Raw genomic sequence first — 7,025 nt, 5'->3', positions numbered from 1 at the left:
TATCTATCTATGTATCTATCTATCTATCTATCTATCTATCTATCTATCTATCTATCTATCTATCTATCTATCTATCCATCATCAAATTCATTGAAAGCACCTTTTATGAGAGGAAGGATGAATTAGTGACCGTCTTTCATAAATTTTTTTTATTTTTTTAGACCGATTTTGATTTACATAAAACATGTTAACATCAGTTCCTGAGACTTTCCGTATTAAATTCTGTAGCTCATTCCGTTCGGACTCTATCGTGCTTTCAACAGACAGACAGACAGACAGACGGACGGCTAGATCGTCTTAGAAACATACGTTTCAGAGATTTTTGGCTTCTATACGTCATTGACCTGTTAACAAACTTTACACAAATTCTCTGGTTCAATAGATTTTGCTGGATATAAATCGCGTTTTAATTGATTTAAAATGTGCAATTTTAAAAAAGAATATGTGTTTCTATAGCTACTATCAAAAGATACATTCGTACATATATTAACTTTTCCCATATGCAGGGTCAAAACCAAAAGATCTATATGGATGAATTTTGTCTCCAATTCACCCAGTTGATGAAGATTGTTAGTTAAACGAACAAATAAAGTATTTTCAAACATTAAAAATCTTTTTAAGAATTACATTGTTTTAAAAAATAATTAATGATGTAGCGTATTTACATTAAATATTGACAAGGTTGATTGGCTACAACATTCTTTTGGTTTTAATGAATATTTTTAAAAAAATATTTAAGTGCATTTTCATATTAATGGAACAAATTTTTTACCAAATGATGATGAACCCTATCAAAATTAGTTGGCTTTACTTTAGTCTTTACAAAGTAAAACTATGAATTGTCATAAAACCGCTCCAAAGTTATATTTAACATTTGCATTGCAAATTATTTTATTAAAGGGAGTAAGTTTTTTAATTTAAATAGATAAAATTGATATAACAACATAATTCTTAACATTTTCAGAATTTAGCTCAAGTAATGTGGAAAAATGTTTCCTGTCATTCAACCGATGAAAAATATTCAAAATTTGAATATTGTGAATTAAGAAAAAATAAAACAAACAATTTGAGTGAACTTTCACTCTATTTAAAACTATTAAAGGTTCCGGTAACAGATTTTAAATTTCAAATAGCATTCAGCTTTAAGACAATGAAAACTCCTATAAACTTTAATACAACGTGGGATATCTGTGAATTTATGATAAATAAGAAACGTTTTAATTCCCTGAAAAAGTTTTATCGCATGATCAGTGATTATACAAATATTAATCATACATGTCCATATGATGTAAGTAATAAATTATTTCTAATAAGTAATAGTTTTAGAGAATGAAATAACTTTTTTTTTTATAAATTTTTTATTTTGATATTTTAGCATGATATGTTTATAACAAACTTGGAATCAATGGAATCTGAAATAAATATTCCCTTGATTAGTGGTGTAGTCAATTTTAAATCGTCATGGATTACAGAAGGAAAAGTACGTGTAATTGTTGAAGGACTAGCGACATACAACAGTAGAAATTGGAAACGGTTTGCAAAGAAAAACAAAAATAAATAAATAAAACTTTTTTTAAAATTTCATAAAAATATGTATATAGAGTAGAAGGGGGTTCAATCGCCACAGGGGTACATCTTTCAAACCCAAATAACTAGAAAACTTAGAAATCGATTTGATCGCATTATCAAATTTCATTTTCTTTCATTAATTATCTATTATCTCTAAAAGTTTGAAAGATTTATTTTACGTATGATGATAGGGAGACGTGATAATTTGTTTTTCAATGACAAATGAAAAGATTTCACTGAGTGATTTTTTATGATGGTGGTTATAGAATGTCAACAATAGTGAACAATAAGAGGTAATAGTTTTTTCAATATCATAATTTGAAGCACGAAAAAAAAAGTAAATTAAACCCCTAAAATGCCCCTAGGGCATATACGCCAAATACAAAAAATGTATTAAAATAAAAATCAGCCAAATAAGTTATTATGGCAACTTATTTTGACAAATCTACCCCATAGTCTTGCCGAATTTACTACATGAGTGCAGCGATATCGCCGATTTAAGATGACATAGGAATAATTGAAACAGATAAAACTAAAACCTAAATATTTAAGTATAGGAAACAAGATCAAAATTTAGAATATGTATTCTGGTTTTAATTCATATAAATCGGTCGAAGTCTCCATCAGATCCTTTTCATAAATTTGCTTAAACTAATAATTTGTTTATGAACCATTTAGATCGGCTCAGAACAGAAGCTTACCACTATATAACACCTCAGTCATTATCCAGCAGTTCGACAAAGAGTCAATGCATACGAAAAAGATAGTAATTTCCTCTAATAGTTAACCACCTGGATGATCGTAGTTCGTATGTTTTGGGTCATTCGTCTCGATTGTACCCTTTGTAATCGAGAATGAAGACAGTCGTCACTTTAGTGACTTCTCTGTAAGCGGGAGCGGAGACAGTCGTCTCTTTACTGTCCTCAAGTAACCTAGAGATTATACCCTTAAAAGTAGTTTTTTTTGTTGTACTTCCGAAAGTAGTAATGCCACCATCTGGTTGACTCAAATTTGTATGTTTCGGGTTACTCGTCACATTATTGTCCCATAGTATTCTAGAGAGTAGACACTTGAAATTTTTAAATTTTAGTTCCATTAATGTCTTATCACCTGGCAGACTCCAATTCGTATGTTTTTGATCTTTCGTCACAAATAAACTCTTTGTAATCGAGAATGAAGACAGTCGTCACTTTAGTGTCCCCTTTGTAAGCGAGAGCGGGGGCAATCGTCTCTATACTGTGTTTTTGTAGGGTGTTGAGTGACGATTGACTTCCTCGTAGGACAAGCCCATGTTAAAATGGTCGGTCACTTGGGTAGTCAGGTGGCTAGGAACCACCACAAGTGGTAAGTTAAGTGGTCAGTTCGGGACTGTCCCATCGAACTGTTGGGTATAACCAACACCACTATAAAGGGGGAGAGTATTATGTTTTTGTATTGATATTTATGAAATTTACCATCTAACTAAGAATCACTTTCTAAACTGGCTTAGAGCTATGTAAGTTCGTCCATCTGATTGTGTGTTTATGTAAACTTGTACGTACACCATAGGTCGGAATTTTACGTTTGTCACTTACTCTTCTTTTGAATCAAAGCCGAAGTCTATAAAAATATCTTCTAATAGGGCTTTTGAGTTTATAGTTATACCCTTCATCACTATAGGGGAGGGTATTATGCGTTTCAGTTAATGTTTGCGGCACCCAAACCTTAAAATGTAGCAATCGGTCAGAATGACTTTCGGATTCGATATAGAAATCAGTCCTATATTTCGTCTAGTCCGTCTATTGTTTATAATTGAATTTTAACCTTTAAGTCATTTTCTGAGCGAAGTTTTATGGGGTCAAATGAGGTTGGATCATTACAAAAATCTATATTGTTCTATAAAAATAAGTTTTGCCAATTTTTGTTGACATCATACAACATTTAACGTAATTAAGATCCAAAAAAGCCCTATTTGGGGGGTACAGTTGTATGGACCGATCTTAACCATTTTCAAAAGGTTTCGTTCGTAGAAGATTATGTACCAAATTTCATTGAATTATCTTTAAAATTGCGACATGTAGTTTGATTACAAGGTTTTTTATGGACTGACAGATGGACGTACATAACTAAATCGACTCAGAAAATGATACTGAACCAACATACCATACTCACTAGGATAGGTGTAGGGTGTAAAAAATGTACGTTTAAAAAGCGTCGCATGTAACTTCGAAACTTAGAATATGAAGAAGGTATAAAAAACACGTAATGCTTCGGTGCGAAGAAGTGTAGTGTGGATGTAATTGCTTATTACACTTATGTATTTTATATGTCCGTCGGTTCGTTTCATGATCATTTCTCACATTGAATAATGATATCACATACCTAAGCGTATATATACGTATATATATAAACAAGTTTTATTAATAGTAATAGTATACTATTACTATTAATAAAACTTGTTTATGAATGAACATCATAGATTGTCATTATTATATATTTTTATACCTTACAGGGGAGGGTATATTTGTTTTGTGCTGATGTTTGTAACGCACAATAATATTGGTCAATACCCAACATAAAATATACCAATCGACTTAGAATTATTTTCAGAGTCGATTTATCTATTTCCGTCCATCTGTCTTTCCATCGATGTAAAACTTAAAATCAAAAAACAGATCGCAATTTTAAAGATAATTCGATAAAATTTGACACATGATATTTCTTTGTTTCAGGGACGAAGCCTATTGAAAATGGTTAAGATCGGTCCATTATTTCATCTAGCACCAATACAACTAAACCCCCGAATAGGGCTTGTAAACCCTTTAATCAAACTACATGTTGCAATTTCAGAGGTAATTCAATAAAATTTGGTACATCCCAGCAAAAAATCTGAAATTTTTGGTAATAGCCAGTAGTTATTTCATATATTACTTGGTAATGAGTGTTCATTATCATTCACATTATTCCATTTAGCTGAATAGGTTATTACTGGTAAAGAACAATACAATTTGGATTTGTTATGGCTCAATTGTCTTGGTCGTCCATTTAACAAACAGGGGGTTCGTGGTTCGAGCCCTGCTGGATACTGTTTATAATTTTTTTTTAAATGACATTCATTTATATATTTTTGTAAAAAGCCGTTCCCAAAATTACAAAAAGCAACTTGTTAATGGAGCATCGAGTAAGCGGCTGGAGTGAGAAACATAGAAAACAACTGATTGCCTGGGTTCAAATCCCGGCAGAGGAATTTTTTTAGTTATCACATAACATATTTGTAGGTTTATTTGTAACTAGTTATTTCGCAAAGTTTTTGTAATCAAATTAGTAACCATTTATTAATTTTTTAAGGTAGGTACATATTATTTGAACCTCGTCGAACAAAAATAATTAGTTATTCACCCCAAAAGTAATTAGTTTCCACGTTATTATAATATTACTTTCTAGACTACTAGGTAATGAAAATTTTTGCTGGGATGATCATCTATGGTACCGAAGACGAAGTTTATGGAAAACGGTTAACATCGGTCCATTATTTTAGCTAGCCCCCATACAAGTAAACCCGTCGAATAGAGCTCTAAAATTCAAAATCGTATCTCGACAAAATGCATCAACAGAAAGTTGTATACTAGGATTGATGACCCTCATGAAGTTAATAATTATAGGGAATCATTTGACCTAAATATTCACAATTCTATTAAATTTTATTATGAAAACTAAATCATATTTTTTTTGTGACATGTGTAGGTTTTTATATGGTCGGCTTCGCTCTACTATAATTGTTTACTTGTTTTTTTTTTGCATTTAATTTTTTTCTAATAAATTAACTTTTTCCTTAAATGGGAAGGATAGCCAAACATAATGTAAATATATGTAAGTATAAGTCATGTTTGTTGGGGACAGATTTAAAATTAAGGGTCATTTATCTATCAAGGTGTTTATCAATTGGTTGGGAGAATAGTACCCTACATTACACCTCATCACGTCATTGTTAAGTTTGTTCTTTTCAAATGTTTGTTATTCATTTACTAAGTATTAAACTTGATTCAAGTATTTCAAAGCATGACATGTATATGTTATATGCCTACGCTTTCGGGATATAGGTTAAGAGTTACTTCTACCAAAAAGCTAGCAGGGAACATCATTTTCATGCCACTTAACCACTAATGTACATTTTGGTTAAAAACATGAATGCCAATAATGTTTTTATTGAAACACTAGCCGAGCGTAACGTACAGCATTGTTATTTAAATTAATATTTAAAACAAACATTTTTGTAATTGCCTATTGTAATAATTAATCAGTATTTTATTGTATTTATTAATAACATTTTGACAAAGCGTTTGCTGTAAACTGTCTTTGGTTTGGACTCTATAAAGTGAAAAAATATGAAGTTTCAAATAATTGCATTAAAACTACATTTAACTGCAATGCTAATTACATTATTCAACGGAGTAAGTCATTTGCTATAAGTGAAAAATATGTCATAATAAAAAATTTTCTTAACATTTCAGTATGAAGCCCAAATAACATGGAAAAATATTTTGTGTCATTCAACAGATGAAAACTATGCAAAATTTGAATCTTGCGAAATAAGGGAAAATAGAGTAGATAACATGAAAGAACTTTTTCTCTATATACGAATGCTAAAGGTGCCGTTAACAAATTTAAAATTTCAATTAGCTTTTAGTTTGAAAACTTTTAGAACTCCAATAATATTCAATACAACTTGGGATGTCTGTGAATTTATGGCGAATAGAAAACGTTATAAATCTCTAGGAAAGATTTATCATATAATTAGTAATTTTACAAATGTTAATCACACATGTCCCTATGATGTAAGTATGTCTGTGCTCTATACATTGACTTAATTGTATTTGTTAATATTTTGTATATTTTAGCATGATATGTTTATCAAAGATTTGGGACCAGTAGAGTCTATAGTAAATATTCCACTGATCAAAGGTTTAGTTAATTTCAGAACTGCATTGATTTCAGACGAAAAAGTACGTATCGTTATTGAAGGTGTAGCGATCTATCAAGGCAGGGATGGAAATCGGATACAAGTGGATAAAAATAAAAGAAATAAAAATTATTAATTAGAAGTGGCAAGGGTGTTGATATTTAAAAAAGTCAGGCCTTGTTGCTCAGATTCGACTAACTAACTAATTAACTAACTAACTAACTAACTAACTAACTAACTAACTAACTAACTAACTAACTAACTAATTAAATCACTAACTTACTAACTAACTAACTAACTAACTAACTAACTAACTAACTAACTAACTCACTAACTAAATAATTAATTAATTAACTAACTAACTAACTAACTAACTAACTAACTAACTAACTAACTAACTAACTAACTAATTAACTGACTACCTAACTAAATAACTAATAAACTAATTAACTAACTAACTAACTAACTAACTAACTATCTAACTATCTAACTAACTAACTAACTAACTAACTAACTA

The sequence above is a fragment of the Lucilia cuprina genome, chromosome 6 (genome assembly GCF_022045245.1).
Source record: "Lucilia cuprina isolate Lc7/37 chromosome 6, ASM2204524v1, whole genome shotgun sequence".
Taxonomy (NCBI): Eukaryota; Metazoa; Arthropoda; class Insecta; order Diptera; family Calliphoridae; genus Lucilia; species Lucilia cuprina.
Note: the sequence above shows the minus strand (reverse complement) of the source record.